The following is a 17,081-nucleotide window of genomic DNA, read 5'->3' as shown; positions in this document are numbered from 1 at the left end:
AGGCGAGATATTCTAGGTAGCTTGCTGGACTCTCCAAGAGGGATGGAGGAATTGAGCCCCGGTTGGCCACATGCAAGGCAAATGCCCTACCCACTGTGCTATGGCTCCAAACCATCTCTCCATTAAATAAATAAATTTTAAAAATCAAAAAATATATACTGGACCAGAGAGACAGATTAGTGGAGTGGAGGGCACACTGGGAGAAGATTTACTTTCTGATTGTTCCAGAACAATCAGGAGGAGTCCCAGGTTCAACCCGAGTGTCACATGGCCCCTTGAGCACTGCAGGGAGTTACCAACGAGCACTCAAACACTATCAGATGGAGTCACCTTCTCCCCTCCCACCAAAATTAAATAAAAACAAATTGGAAAACAAAAATATCCAGGCTGGGGAAACAGCTCAGGGGGGAGGGGACTTTCAGAAGGACCCAATTTGTATCCCCTCACAGAGTCCCCGGGTCACCACCCGTGGTGGCCGTGGTGGCCTTTGCTGACCCAGCAGCACTGAAGAGCCCAATATGGAGCAGCCAGCCTGATTGGCAGAGTCCTACTTGGAATCCTTGACCCTGAGCGGGGCATGACAGGAAGTAAGATCTTATTTTAAGATAAGTAAGAGCTTTAACTTTGCTAATCCATGTTGTTTTGGGATAAAATGTTTATAGTGTATAGGAAACTTTGCTATGAATCACTCACTGATTCTTTCTGTTTATTCATTCATTTGGGGGAGAGGCACACCCAGCAGAGCTCAGGGGTTACTCCTAGCTCTGCACTCAGGTAAAAGTGCAGCCCCAATCTTGCTGCCACTTAAGTTAGAAACTTAGGGGAAAGTTGGGTTGTAATGTGTGGCAGTTAGACCTGTGGAGTGATTATGAATAAGATTCTATTTGTTTTATTATTGTTTTTTTGGGGGGTTACACCTGGCAATGCTCATGGGTTAAGTCCTGGCTCTTGTTCCTGGCAGTGCTCGGGGGACCATATGAGATGCTGGGGATCGAATCCAGGTCGGCTATGTGCAAGACAAATGCCCTACCCGCTGTGCTATCACCCCAGTCCCATGAACAAGAGTTTAGAATCACAGTGAGGGCTGAAAGCCTGATGCCTTGTAGTTGGCATAAACGTGAACAAACAATGTTGTAAAATCTTAGCACGCTGAATGTTGTGTGTTCGTGGGCTCTCTGGACAGCTTTATCTCACCGCCTGCGTTTGGTGCTCTTGAGCCGCTGTGTGTGGCCTGGATCAGGATGGCTGTTGGCCAAGGGCAGACAAAGGAAGAAACGAGGGCCAGGCTGGTCAATATAAATTGTAGTTTATTCCAATCCTCTTTACTTCTGTCTCTCCTCTGCCTCCTTCTCTTCTGGGCCCCAATCTGGAACCTTACTCCTCACTCTGACTCTGAATCTCTGGAGCCCGAGCAATCTCACTTCTGACTCTGCTCCCTCCGAGCTTATATTCTTAGTTTATATAGCAATCCAAGCCTACTCGGATCGGGGCTGAGCATCCTCCACCCAGATCCTCCGAATTCCAGTAGGCGGGGGTCACACCCACCAACTGGCCCCCTGGCGCTGTGTAATCCCACCAACGGCCAAGACTCAGAGACTATAAAAACCAGCTCCCGGAACCGCAGAGCCGCATTTGTGGCTGCGCGACATCTTATTATGACATCTTATTATCTCATTCCTACTTTGGACAAACTGGCAGGCTACCAGATGTAACCTGCCCACACAGCAGAGTCTGACAAACTCCCCGTGGTGTACCCAATATGCCAAATACCAGTAACAATGATGGGTCTCATTCTCCTAAAGAGCCTTGAATATAGCACTTTCTTAAAAATCTCAGGGCTAGGATGAAGGAGACGTTACTGGGGCCTGCTCGAGGCAATCGACGAGTAACAGGATGGTCGTCGATTCATTCTGCTAGTTTTTACATTGAGTGTACACTTGAGCCAGGTACTATTTCTGAGTATACATTGTGGACCAAACAATTTTACCTCACTCTTATAAATCACTCCTATAATATGATAATCTACTGACTCCTACAATGTGATAATCTACTGACAAATAGAAATAATCTACTTATAAATCCATGTCCGAAGATATTTAATAGATAAGCTGTGCTCAGGAGTTATTCATGGGAGGTAGAATTGGAACTGAATTCAAGCAAAACCATGTTTTTTGTAAGTAGACTCCACCACTTGTGAAATATACTCAATTCCTACACTGCTTAGATGTCTGCCTACGTACAATGAGGAGAATTATTGTTACTCCGTCTTAGGGTAGAATTTAATGAACTGAAGCTTTTTAACACTCCATGTAGCAGCTGGCACACCTAGAATCCTCTATAAATTATGACTGAAAAAATTCACTTGGAGATGCTCTTTTTGTCACACAGCTGCTGCTAGAAAAGACTTAAACTCCTCCCTGCTTTCTAAATGAAGCTTGTCACCGGGGGCTACTCCAAGCGATTTTCTAAATAATTCACATGGCTAGAGGCAGGCCCAGGCCCAGGTATAGGCCTTCAGTGCCGCTTGCCTGATTTCAGTTCATTTCTATTTAAGATTCTCAGGCCCTGCTGCCCACAGAAATAACCAGGAGCAGGGGAGAGGGAGGAGATTCTTTTCCCTCATTGGTTCCCACCCAGCTTAAAGGAAGCGCAGGGCCTTGCAGCAGTGTGGAATGGAAGCTCATGAGCCCAACTCGACCTCAGGGACCCCAAGTGTTTGTTCCACTTCCAGAGGAAGCATCTTACTTTCTCTGGGCCAGTATCTAGGAGCCTTAATGGAGAAGGAAAATGTGGACACAAATGCATCCCTACAGCCTGCTTCAGTCAGAGAAAACCCTCTGGTGCCTGAGAACTGGCAAACCTGTCAGTAGTGAGGGCCCTGGTGCTATTGTGTGACAGGTCACCTAAGAGGGCCAATTAGGAAAGTCACTGGCTCTGGTCTGGGAAGGATCACTGAAGCAAGGCTGCAAGAGAATCCAGAACTGCTACACCTCTGCCCTTAGCTTAGTTGAAAGTAATTGAACATGTGCTATATTAATATGTATCATTCCTCTTTAAGCAGCGTTTGATCTGAGGGTGTGAAATGGCACACACAGAAATGTTCCTGTCAGCCTGTTCTCCAGTGGCACACTTCTCTCAGCGACAGCTCTACCAGAAAACTAGAGTTTCCCCCTAATTAGCAGCAGTCTTGCCATTTCTGAGTGACTAGTATTCAGGTAACAATATGTCCTTTCTCATAAGTCAATTTAGAGTATTTTGTTATGCTATAGGTCATCAATGATACTAGCTGAATATGCTAAAATTAGTTTCCTAGAGTTGCTTAAATAAAGTCCCACTCAGTTGGTTTAAAAGCAATTGAAATGTATTATTTTCTATTCCTAGAAGCAGAAGTCTAAAATCAAGGTGTTTATAGTGTAGGTTACTCTGTGAGGAGGGATCAGGGACAGAACAGGAAATATGTTCAATTCCTTGCCCCCAAGCTTCCAATCCTCAGAACAATCCTCAGCTTGGCTTTTGATAAGATTAAGTTACCTCTGTTTTCCTGTGGTTTTCTTCCCTCTGGTTCCCCCTGTGAATCTGTGTCTCCAAATCTCCTTAAAAATATTCCAATTAATAAATTTAGACTTCAGCTTAATTCAGTATGACTTGATATTAGCTGCAAGGACTCAATTACTAAATAAATTTCATAACCACAATTGCCAGGAATTAAGATTTCAGCATGTCATTTTGTGTGACACAATCCAACCCAAAACAGAGTCGATGTTGAAAAAATTAGCCAGATTTCTATTATATACTTAGAAGAGCTTCTTTTTTAAGAAAAATGCTCTTATCTTCTATATACTGAGTATATAATGGATCATAAACCAAAGTTAAATTTTGTGCTGCCTACTCAGTGTCCAGAGAAAGAGAAATTCCATGGCAGTTATAAAGTACCACAAATTAAAAAAGAAAAAAATCAATGACACAAACTACAGTGTAGATAATCATTGTATTTTTCATTGTTATGCACTCTGATTTCAAACTTAAGGTCAATTTCAAAGAATTTTCTTTTAAAAGAGGTATTTATTATAATAAATAAAATTTATTAAAACTCAATTCTGAGTACATGTCTTTTATTATTCTGTGTGATAAAAGGGGAAGCATGGATAAAACATCAATTCTGTGCAGCAAATTATAAAAATGATCTTAAGAGAAAAGACACTTGTGTGTTTAGTTTGCAAGATGAATATCTAGGTAATTTTTTTCATGAAAACTGATTTCCTGTTTACCACACTGAGAAATTAGACAAAACAGATGTTTTCCTGACAATAAAATAAGAACACTACATTTTTTTAAAAAAAATAGGCATTTGTTAATATTTCAGCTGCATAGAGCAGATACCCACTGGTGTTCTGTACTTACTCCTGACTTTGCTCATAATTAGATTTGAGGGACCACATGTGGTTCTGAGGATCAAATGGAGTCAGTGACGTGCAAAGGACTACCTTATCACTCTACTATTTTTCCAGTCCCCAATCATCTATTCTCAAAAACAAAATTTAAATCAAAATGAAAATTTAAAAGTTATGCCTGCAGTTATGAATTTGACAGCTTCAAAACAATAACCATATGCAAAGATTTTTCTGATAAGGTTTATGTATCTTTAACAAACATTTTTCATGTCATATAATGAAGATGTGGCACTATTTAGAAGTGCTTCATAAAATTTCTGAATAAAGTTTCCAAGTAATCAGAGCACAAATAGAATAAATGTTTGGCAAATATTCAATAAGAATAAAATTATGTCAATTTACTTTAATGTAACACAATACAAAATGCTTGTTGAAACAGATTTAGATTCCCAGTGACAATTCATCAAGGTAAAAACATTCTACAAATATCTGTAAAAGTTATTAAAAAGTGTGGTTGCTTTCCACCACATAATTCTGTGAGGTCATTTTTTTTACACCACTTAACTAAAATTTTATATCACAAGAGACTTAATTTGAAGTCATGAAAATCTAATTGTTTTCTGTTTTATATTTTTAATATAAAATAACATAATAATCCTCTTTTCTTAGGAAATAGTCTTTAAAATAAAATATTCTATAAATATTGCGATGAATGAATTTTTAATATTATTGTTTAAATAAAATAAATGTTATCTTTTCAATTTTTAAATTCTAATGTAGTGAAATACCTATAGATAAAATATTCATGACCTAAAGATCCCTGGTCCCTTTATAGATATGGTCCTGAGGCAAAAAATTTTAAAAGCACTAAACTAGGAAATAGAAGATAAGAAAAAATTGAAGTTGGCAGCCTCTCGCAGTGGTGGGAGAGAAATTTAAATAAGTGAATTAGTGTATAAATTAGTAAATTAAACTATTTGTTTTTTATGAAATGATAGAAACAGTCATCATAAATTTTCAGAGGGTCGTTATAAAATAAAGGTTTGCTTGTACATGCATATGCACTTTATACTTTCCAAAGTCTGTTCAAAAGTTATTTCTTTATAATTATCATTAAATATACAATAACATTTTAGTTTCTATTTAGTAAATTGTTAAGAATTGTTAACTTTCTAAAATGAAAAATGAGAATATGGTCCAGCAAATAATAATACAAATATTTTAAGGCACTTTAATTTTTATTATTAAATTTTACTTGATTTTAGGGCTGGAGTGATAGCACAGTGGGTAGGGCATTTGCCTTGCATGCAGCCAACATGGCCGACCCGAGTTCGATTCCTCCGCCCCTCTCGGAGAGCCCAGCAAGCTACTGAGGGTACCTCGCCCTCACTGCAAAGCCTGGCAAGCTACCTGTGATGTATTCAATATGCTAAAAACAGTAACAACAGGTCTCACAGTGGGTTCTGAGACATTACTGGTGCCTTCTCGAGCAAATTGATGAACAACAGGAGGACAGTACTACAGTGCAGTGCTACTTGATTTTAATTTATCACCATTATTTCTAAGTTGGTAAAGAACTTCGTTTAGGGATACATGTATTGTTTCATTGTAGCCAATGTTTAGCCTTTCAAATGATTACTATAAAATTAGAACAGTGAAACTTTGCAAAAAATACTTTTACTTATGTACCATGCTTTACAATATTGTTATTCATATTTTTCATGGATACATCATTCCAAACCACACCTATGAACAGAGAGCTCGCCTTCCTCCACAAGTGTCCCAAGTACCCCCTGTAAGCTCAGTTTTATAGAAAAAAATCTTCAGTTTTGATGACTTTGATAAATAGTTGTTCTCTTACTGTTTCTTTCTTTTAGCTCATATTTGGGAGAGATCTCTCTCCTTATTTTATTGTTCAGATAGTGACACCTATACACATCTAGGTGACTAGAAATAAACTTTTGGAATTTCACAAAGTAGTACATTAATGATAAATTGATAGAGTAAAAAAACTTTTCTTCTAAGAACTTATTTACAAGTACATACACTTAAAACATTCATTTTATGAATAATTCTATGCTAATATGTTTTAATATTTGCACTTACTAAATCCTACAAATGTAAAATTAGTAAGAGTGAAAAGAAACATTGGGGGCTGGAGGGATAGCACAACGGGTAAGGCATTTACCTTGTACGTGCCTGGCCCGGGTTCAATTCCCAGCAACTCATAAGGTCCTCTGAGCACCACCAGGAGTAATTCTTGAGTGAAGAGCCAGGAATAACCCCAGTGCATTGCGAGGTGTGACCCAAAAAGAAACATTAAAGGGGAAAATCTGAACAAACCAATAGAAGTATAAAAGTTTGTTTTTGTCTTTCCTTCACACACGTCAATTTGTTTTGTCTTCATTGTTTTTTCATCTTTAGAAGGCTCAGAAATTCTGGCTATATAGATAAAACCAATTTGGAATATGGTTTCCTAAGTACTTATTTGGAATGCATATGGGTATTGTAGCAGAACTCAGGAAAACATTCTGTTTTTTTCTTTTATTTTGTTTTTAAAGTTTCAAATTCAAATATATATATATATATATATATATGTGTGTGTATATATATATATATATATCCGAATCCCCATGTTTTAAATGTAAAGATCAAATCCAAACAATGGCACAAAGGTAGGATATTCTGACCATTATCCTCATTGCTGATGAAAGCAAAAAAGATTACTGCCAGAGGCAACATTAGTAACCTCTTTAGTTTATCAGAGAATGTTTCACTCAGGACCATCTTCTCTTCTAAAACCCTTTGACAATCCATCCAGTCTTGCTACACAAATATTTCAAGATGATGTTGGAGACATACAATCTCCTAAAGCAATTTGTTCCATATACGACAAGCCTATTTTTCTCATTATTCAAAATGCTAATAATCTTGGGTTTCCAACAAGTTCAGAAGTGATTCTGCAGCTGAAGGTCAGGAATCAGCCTTAGTGAACCACTGACTTAGACATATAGCCTCACTTCCTTTGAAGGCTTACGTGTTCCCAGTTCCTTGCAGTTGAGTTGCACCCATTCATGGATTGAGAGTGTCTGAATGATGAACACTAAGTAACTGTTTGCTAATCGAAGAGCAGTGGTGTGAATAATCCACTTCCATGGATAATCCAAAAGCCATGTTAGCTTGCGTTTTAAAACTCTTCAAGTCACATTTTAATTCTGAAGCAGCACTGGATTTGCCTTCATAAATAGGCTTTGCTGATGCCAGTGGAAAATTGAGTAACTGTTTCCTGGGTAAAGTCATACTGAGAGAGCCAAGCCATCCAGTCTGCTATGGCATGTTGGCTACCTGTTGTTCATAATCCATAACAGAGATGAACTGTAGTGATAACTAAAACCTGAGTCTGCATAAGATGACGTAAAACTTGTAGTTCCTGAGAATATGCATAAAACTTGGGAAGATTTGAGGAAAATGTACCAATTCTTTTTTCTAAACATTCACAAACTAAACTTAAATAACTTCTGGAAAACTCCTTATCTCTGGTTTATGTTCCACATCTCAGGAATAAACAGACTTTTTAAAGTGCGTATTTGTGTGTATGTCTGTAGACTTTTGCCTTAGGGAGTTCATTAAAAAAAGATATGGCCCAAAGCTTACAAATTTTATTGCTTTAACGTATATGCAACTCAAAGCTGCTTGTGATTAAAGGTAGTTATATTCTACAAAGTAATATTTGAATGCTAGTTTGTGAATAGGTTCCATCAGAATAAACTTACAACTTAGAAATATAACATTTTCCAATCATGTTTTTGCTGAAACTCTATTAGTTCATATCACTGACTACCCTCTTCTGACAAGCTAGTTTTTCTCCCGTCTGTTTCAGAGCCTCATACATAAAAGACAGTGGATGGAGGTGAAGTACAGTGGGTAGAGTGCTTGCCTTACCCAGGGTCAACCTGGATTCAATTCCCGGTACCTCATATGGCATTCCAAGAACTTCCATAAGTTATACTTTATCTCAGGGACGGGATTAAGCCCTGAGGACACCTAGTGTGGACCCAAAACAAAACAAACAAAAAATAAAATATAATATAGAAAGCTCCCTTACTGTTCGACCAATTTATGGGTATTTAGAAGAAATTTTTTCAAAGGGGTCTGTAAATAAAGTCTTCTACTCAAAGAAATGCAAAATACTTTAGTGATATGGAGGGAAGATATGAATTTTTGAGTATTTCTCAAAGATAAAACATTGTGCCAAATGCCAAACATGACTTACTTAATCCTCACGAAAACCCATAAAGTAGACCCTTCTCCTATCTATATTTTATAAGTGAGAAAAACTCCCCCAAAGTCACATAGTTGTCAAGTGGCAGATTGAAAACCTTTTTTTTCAGACTTAAAGTGTCTTATTTTAGCCATTGTAGATATCATCCTTCAAAAGATGTAGGCTAATTATAGTACCCATTTAAGGAAAATGCACACTTGCAAATTAATCTTTGTGCAAAACACCTCTTGTGTTCAGATTTTATCCTCAGTCTCTGGCCACGTGGCATGGCCTAAGCTACTTCTAAAGGGCTTTACTTTGCTTCCAGTGGGCAGTTTTACAGCATGACAAAATATAGTCGTTCCCTGGGTACTCATACCTGGGTACTTACACCTGGGCTCTCACACCTGGGTACTTACACCTGAGCTCTCACACCTGAATACTCACACTTTCTCTTAAATACTAAAGCAATAGGTGCTGCAGGGAACTATGAGAGAATAAATGTCCCACAGGAAAAGGAAAACCCAGAACCAATGGTTGGCTCTGAAAGTGGCTATTTACCCTTAAAAAAGTCAATAAATTTCTCTGAACACTGCCTAAAAAGAAAGAGCTGTGTAAGCGCATGAAATCCCCAGCAGTTGCAAACCTTGAAGTATGTGTTCATATCAATAGCATTTTTTTTAATTTTTCTTTTTATTTTTGCTTTTAAAACATTTTTTTCTAATTTTCTCTTTATTTGTTTGGCTTTTCTTGGCTATGCGTGGCAGTCTTCAGGTCTTTCTCCTTGAGCTACACTCAGGGATCTACCCTAGAAGGATATATGTGGTGCCAATGATAGAATCCGGGTCTTCTGCATGCAAGACAAGCACCCTACCCACTATTTCAGCCCCTCAATATCATTTCCTTACTCTTCCTGTTTGCCTCATACTCCTTCTTCTTAGTCATACCTCTTAGAATTATATCCACTACATGAATAATACCATAAAGCATTTGCCCAGGCTCTGCCTTAGGGAAAGTGAAACAATTTCTGGCATTTTAATCACTTAATCACTTAACTTCCCGTTAGTAGTCGATTTGCTCGAGCGGGCGCCAGTAACGTCTCCATTTGTCCCTGTCGCGTGCTAGTGTAGCCCAATGGCATCTCTTCGCTCCGGGAACATGGAGGGCCTCAAACCGATCGTTCATGACCTTGACAAAGAAGTCTGACCATCTGGTAGGTGGGCGGCCACGCGGTCTCTTGACATCCCGTGGAATCCAATCAGTAACAGCTCTAGTCCAACGGTCGTCTTTAAATCTCATTACGTGACCAGCCCATCTGATTTTCGACACCTTGGCAAATGAGACAGCGTCCCTGATCCTTGATCGTCGACAGATGTCAGAACTCCGGATTCGTTCTCTCATTTGAGTGAAACGTGATATTCCAAGCATAGCTCTTTCTATTCTTCTTTGGGAGACCTGAATGGCGTTCTCATCTTGTTTGCATAGGGCCCAGGTCTCTGAGGCATATGTTAATGCAGGAAGAACAGTGGAATCAAAGAGATGTGCCCGGAGCCGGAGGTTCTTCGTCCTCTTAGCTATTTCTTCGACGTTCTTGAAGGCGTTCCAAGCCGCTCTCTTCCTCCTGCGCAGCTCGGGTGCCAGGTCATTTGTCATGTTGACCTCTCGACCTAGGTACACATAGCTGTTGCATTCGGAGATGGTCGTTCCATTGAGAGCGAATGGGGCGTCAGGAACAAGGCTGTTTCTCATAAACATTGTCTTCGTAAGATTCAGCTGTAGTCCTACCTTTCCACACTCACGGTCAAAGTCGGCCAGCATTTGTGCCGCTTGGCTGATGTTTGGTGTTATTAAAACAATGTCATCAGCAAAGCGGAGGTGGTGTAGTTGCCGACCATCTATCTTCACTCCCATTCCTTCCCATTCCAGTCGTCGCATGATGTTCTCGAGGGTGGCACTGAAGAGTTTTGGTGAAATGGTATCACCCTGCCGCACCCCTCTCTTGACATCAACGATCACTTCTTTGTAGAATGGTGAGATCCTGGTAGTGAATCCGCAATACAACTCACGGAGGATCCTGATGTATTGGGCTTGAATGCCCTGATTGGCTAGGGCTTCAATGACCGCTTCCGTCTCAACAGAATCAAAGGCCTTCTTTAAATCAATGAACGTTAAGCAGAGCGGCATCTTGAACTCCCGAGAAACCTCAATGAGTTTGATTATCGTGTGGATATGGTCGATGGTGCTGAATCCTTTGCGGAACCCTGCTTGCTCACATGGTTGTCCTTCATCTAGTGTTCTGCCAATCCTATTCAGGATGACTCGAGTGAACAACTTGTAGATGACAGACAATAGGCAGATCGGGCGATAGTTGCCAATGTCATGGATGTCTCCCTTCTTGAACAGTAGTACGGTCCTGCTGGTTTTCCATTGAGATGGAACCTTGCATTCAGACAGGTAGCGAGTGAAGAGCCGAGCCAGTGTATTGATGAGTACTGACGGCAGGTTCTTCAGGTGTTCAGGTCTGACCTTGTCTGGGCCGGGTGCTGTTTGCTTCTTTACTGACGAAATGGCGTGTCGGATTTCGGAAGGGAGAACGTTGGGAACGACATACCCATCCTGTGGAATTTGGTATGTCGGCAAGTGGACATGGCTATCGAAGAGATTTGAGTAGAAGTCATGGATAATCTTCTGCATTGCCGTTCTGGAGGATGTGATGGATCCATCAGGACGTCGGAGGGCAGTCATCTGGCATTTTAGATTGAAGGAACATGCAAAGGGGGAAGAGTTTATTTTAGCCCATGTTGGAATACACGACAAAAGAAGAAGAAAACTAGGAAGGTATATAACTATAGAATTGTGGATTGTATTATATCTTCTTCAAAATTTGGATACTGGATATCTCTGCTCTAAGCCATTCAACATGAGTAGCTTCAACTAACCTTCATTGGGTGGGTGGTGGGGAGGTGACCACGGGGTCAAGCAGACCAATGGAGAATGGATTTTTCTTTTTTTTTTGTTTCTTCTTAATTTTATGAGAGGTTTTCTCTCCCACCTCCCCCCCAAACTCTCTATTAAAATTGTATCACTATGAGATGCACTGTTACAAGTTGTTACTGATTGAATTTCATTCATACAATTTTCCAACACCCATCCCTTCCTTCACCAGTGTACATTTCCCACCACAAATGTCCCCAGTTTGCCTCCTGTCAAATCCCGCCTCCCTACACCAATAACCTAGCCTGACTCCTCTATGGCAGGCACTTCTCTCTCTCTCTCTCTCTCTCTCTCTCTCTCTCTCTCTCTCTCTCTCTCTCTCTCTCCCTCTCTCTCTTTCCCTCTCCCCTTCCCACCAATCCTTCTGGGCATTATGATTTTCAGTACAGATACTGAAATATTATTATGTATCATCTCTTTTACCAGAGTTCCTTGCTCTTCGTCAGCCTCCAAATGCAATAGAAGTCCCTGTCCTAGGAATTTACTTTATTAAGGCCATATCCTCATCCTGTGAAAAGAGCCTCCCAATAAAAAGAAAGATATAAACTTCCCAAAACCGACATCAAACACTTTTAATTCGAATTGAAAACTCATGTCTATTTTGCTCAAACTGAAGCAGTTTGGGGAAGGTGTGGCTGAGAGCCAGAGCTGAAAATGAGCAGGTGTCCCTCAGGAGATATGTTCCCAATATCTTCCCTGGGTGAGCAAAATTAACATGTGTTTCTTTTCTCCACTATTCTAGGAAAATGTGTCCAACAGACCCAGAAAAGCACAAAAGGAAAGGAAAATAAGGATTCCAGAAATCCTTAGAAAGCACGTACTCTGAATAAAATGAATAGCTGAAATATGTGTCGAAACATTCCAAGCTCCCAAATATATTGGCTTTTAAAAACTTTTCTGATCTAAAAGCATCATATAATTGTGATATTTATTGCATGCTCCTATACTCAGTGCATTTGATAGCAAAGGTAAATTTACCAGTTTTCCATAATCATTATGACCTAAGTACTGAGCTATAGATAAGAAAAATGAATACTTTATAATATTGTCATGCTAGGGACAGAATAATTATGTGTATGTATGTTCAAATTCAACACTTATTTTTGAATGAATGCATAAAAGATTTACAAGCTGATGTTGAGTTATCTTTGTATTGTTTCAGAAAATATGTATTGTTAGGAAAATATAAAAAATTCTATGGGAGATTACTTTATGCACAAAACATAATCTTAACCTTTAATGAACTCTCAGACATTAGAACAACACAGTAATTAGTGTCTTGCAATGACTGCGTACGTTATCAAATTACTATAGCATTTTATTTCTTTGCATATATATATCTTATTTAACTGTTATACTAATCCAATAGCACTGTCCTCCCATTGTTCATCGATTTGCTCGAGCAGGTCCAATAACATCTTCATTGCGAGAATCGTTATTACTGTTTTTGGCATATTGAATATGTCACGGGTAACTTCCAGGCTTTGCCGGGCAGGCGAGATAATCTCAGTAGCTTGCCAGGCTCTCTGAGAGGGGGCAGAGGAATTGAACCCAGCTCTGTTGGGCCAGCTACATGCAAAGCAAATGCCCTACCACTGTGCTATCGCTCCAGCCCACTAACCCAATAAGATAGTTTTAATTATTTACATTTCTACTAGTGAATAAATGACTTAGAGTATTTAAAAACTGCTGGAGCGATAGCACAGCGGGTAGGGCGTTTGCCTTACAAGCGGCCAACATGGCCGACCCGAGTTCAATTCCTCCGCCCCTCTCGGAGAGCCCGGCAAGCTACCGAGAGTACTCGATATGCCAGACACAGCAACAACAAAGTCTCCAATAAAGACGTTACTGGGCCCGCTCGAGCAAATCGACGATCAACGGGAGGGTCTTTACCTTTTAACCTTTACCTTATCTAAGACCATTTAACCACATAAAAGTAGAAGGATTGGTTTTTGTTTGTTTGGTTTTTGCTCACACAGTGATAGTTAATGGGTACTCTTGGCTCTGCGTTCAGGAATCACCCTGGTGAGCTCGAGGGACCACAAGATGATACAGGGTGCTGGAGATCAAGCTGGGTTGATCGAAGGTAAGCACCTTACTTTACTATCTCTCAGGCCCCAAGAGTGAAGTTTTTTGGGGGACGATCACACCCAGCTATGCACAAGGGCTACTCCTGGCTCTCCACTCAGGAATTACTCCTGGCAATCTCAGGGGACCATGTGGGATGCTGGGAATTGAACCTGGGTCAGCCGTGTGCAAGGCAAACGCCCTGCTGTGCTATCGTTCCAGCTCCCTAGAACTGAGTTTTGAACCTAGATTTAGCTGTCTACAGGACTCACTTTTCATACAATCTGCCTTTTAAAATTATCCTAGGACTTTATAAACACAAGTAAACAAGAGGGTGGTTTCTCCCATAATAGAAGAAACAAAGATCGAAATTTTAAGTGCTACGGTTCTTTCCACACAGGTAATATAATATTTGTGACCTAAACATGGTTCCTTTTGTTTGGTTTGCTTGCTTGCTTGTTTGCTTTTCTTTACTCATATGAGTTTTTGTTTTTTATTTTGATTTTTAAATTCTGGGCTCTTTCCCCTACACCACCGTGTTACCTGATCATGTAACTCAGTTTCTACATTCAATCAAGGGCTTCTCACACTAAGTAGCTCTGCAAACTTGCTTAAACATTCACTCAAGATTATCCTGAGTCTTCATAATGGAAGCTATTTGAATATGTCTCTGCCCTCTACATGTACCAGATAATCCCTAGGTAAACAAAACACTCAAAACAGATGAGCCAGGTCCATTTTCTGAAATGTTTGCACTTTAACCCAGGAGATTCACGGCCTTTTTATATTTCTTTCTGGGAAATTAAGACATACAGACATTGAAGTGAGAATTTAACTTGTATTTTTGTTTGTTTCCAAGAGTCCAGCTGCTCTGAGAGAGAATAAACCTGACTTACTAGAAAGAAAGTGCTGAAAATCAACAGCAGCCTTTTTTGTGTTTGAGTTCCTGTATCTCTAGGTTCTTGCAGTTCAATTGATTATCTGCCCATTTTTGGTGCTGTATTAACGTCATTTGAATCCTGTGAGTTGATAAATCCCCTTTTTGTATGAAACTAATTTAAGTTTTGTTTTCTTATGCATAACTGAAAATAAAATGCCTCATTCTATGAGAAAACAGATCCTTTATCAAAAATACACAGTCATTTATTATTGAAGTATCAGCATATTTTATTAGAACTCATCTAAGTCACAAACTGGAGTCTCATTTCCTTTTTTCCATTTCTTTTTACTTTTAGTCTTAATTTTTAATTTAGTCACCATGAAATTACCATAGCACAGCGGTAGGGCATTTGCCTTGCGCACAGCCAGCCTGCCTGAGCCAGGTTTGATTCTTCCGCCCCTCTTGGAGAGCCTGGCAAGCTACCAAGAGTATTCAATATGCCAAACACAGTAACAAGAAGTCTCACAATGGAGACGTTACTGGGCCCGCTCGAGCAAATCGATGAACAACAGGAGGACAGTGTTTGTTTTGAAATTGCCATGAAATTACTGATGATTGCACTTTAGACATACAAGAGAAAAATATGAAAAAGTCCTAGGGTAAGGGTTAGGGTTTCAATACTGATCCCCTCACCAGTGTCCATGGATGATCTTCCCTCACTTGCTTCCCACCATGCTTTTAAGAGACTTGTTTAAAAAACTATACATATGCACATATATGTATATTTGTGTGAGTGTAGTGGTGGCAGACATTGTAGTTGAGCCCATAGACTTCCATCAGTAAGAGTTCTTAGATGTCTATTCTAAACTTTCTGTATATTAAGATACTTAAGTCCTCCTTGAGTCTTATGACTAAGACTTGTCTTTGTTTCTGATAAGATATTAGTATAGCCCTTGCTGTGTTCTTATAACCCCAATAAGAGGGAGTGATACACCCAAGCGTCCTCCAAGGATATTGTTGGTCTTAAACAATACTAGCATACCAGTTCACTGGACCTTCTTATCCCTTCCTTCACTTTCATGCATTATATTATCTCTCTGTCATTTCATGTGGTTCACCACTTGATTTGGCATTTAAGGCTTGCCATGAACATGTTGAGGTTGGTTCTCAGAGTCCTGCCTGGAGCTCTCAAATCATGGAGAGTGATTCTGAATGAATAAGCTCGACTATCCAGGTTCACATTCTCCCCGCCTTGAAGGTGAGCACTCAGAGTCCATCTAGGTCTCTCTGCCAGAGTTAGCAGGAGTCCAGTCACCTAGTTCCTTGGGCATTTGATTGTTCCAATGTCTTTGCAGACCCATGTTCCCCTCGTTAAGAGTCTGCTAACAATGAGAGAAGGAAGAAACAGATATTTAATATTAGCACTATCACAGCAGGTGCCTCATTTCAGATTATTTCTAGAGCCCTAAGAGGGAGGTAGATGGGTAGACTATATCTTCTAATATGAGAAAAATGAGGTACCTCTTCAGATAAAGTGGCTTAGGGGAGTGTGATTTGTTCAAGTATATTCTATCCAGATATCTTACAAATTTCAAGATTATGTTATTTCTCTATAAATCCTGATTAGTCAAAGAATTTCAGTTTTCTCTGAATTTCCAATATCTCTAAGTTATATTATCTTCATAATTCTCAACTCTTCTCCTTTGTAGATGCAGATGATATATGTCTCCTCAAGTACTAAGGAGGCCCTCTGAATCTCATGTTTTACTTGAAATTCATTCTTTTGAATTTATCTTCTTCTCTCCTTAAAGCACTAGTATTGTGAGCATGAAAAATCATCAAAATTATCATCTCCCTTATTTTTTCAAATGCTTGATTTTATGCACCAGACCAGAAAACACTCTTTTTATAGGAACATGCCAGTTCTTCACAGGTTTAAGTATTAGCCAATGTCTGCAATGTCATGGCTGGGTTGTTGCTTTTCCATATGCCATCAAAGAGAGTGTCTTTTTTGCCAACAGGCAGTGGGTGACCAACTTCAAAACTGCATCCTGCAAGCTGTTTCCCATGATGACTCCTGGTATCAACTCTGGTACTCAGGATTCCAAGTAGCAGAAACTACTATAGGAATTAAAGGGCCATAATTATATAGCTTTCTTTGTTTCCTTATTTCTGGAGCCACATAATTATGTATTCTACTCCTCTGTGTCTACTGAACTGCCTTTCCTCCACCATACTGTTTTTCATTTCTCTCACTCTCAAAGCAAACCTCCTTTGATCTTACCTATGTAAAGTCAAGATTTACAAACTGGCTAAAGCCTCATGTCTTTGCGCAACCATCAGTCTTTAAGTTTCTCTATTTTCTAATTACAAATTTAGAGGAAAATGTGATCTGCCTGGTTACTTAACACTATGACCAGTGTTGAGAAGAGGGTGCCAAACAGTGAAGATGCCACTCTGCCGGGTCATTCCTGTGCGTGGCTGAAAT

At 39.6% G+C, this 17,081-nt stretch overlaps 1 pseudogene; it reads right to left on the bottom strand.

Annotated features, from left to right (window-relative positions):
- Positions 1-5,935: 5,935 nt before the first annotated feature.
- LOC130033193 (uncharacterized) lies at positions 5,936-6,059 on the bottom strand (annotated as a pseudogene).
- Between the last annotated feature and the right edge of the window lie 11,022 nt (positions 6,060-17,081).

Source organism: Sorex fumeus, unplaced genomic scaffold (assembly GCF_029834395.1).
Source record: "Sorex fumeus unplaced genomic scaffold, SorFum_2.1 ptg000051l, whole genome shotgun sequence".
In the NCBI taxonomy this organism is placed as follows: domain Eukaryota; kingdom Metazoa; phylum Chordata; class Mammalia; order Eulipotyphla; family Soricidae; genus Sorex; species Sorex fumeus.
Note: the sequence above shows the minus strand (reverse complement) of the source record. Positions and strands in the feature narration are given on the sequence as shown.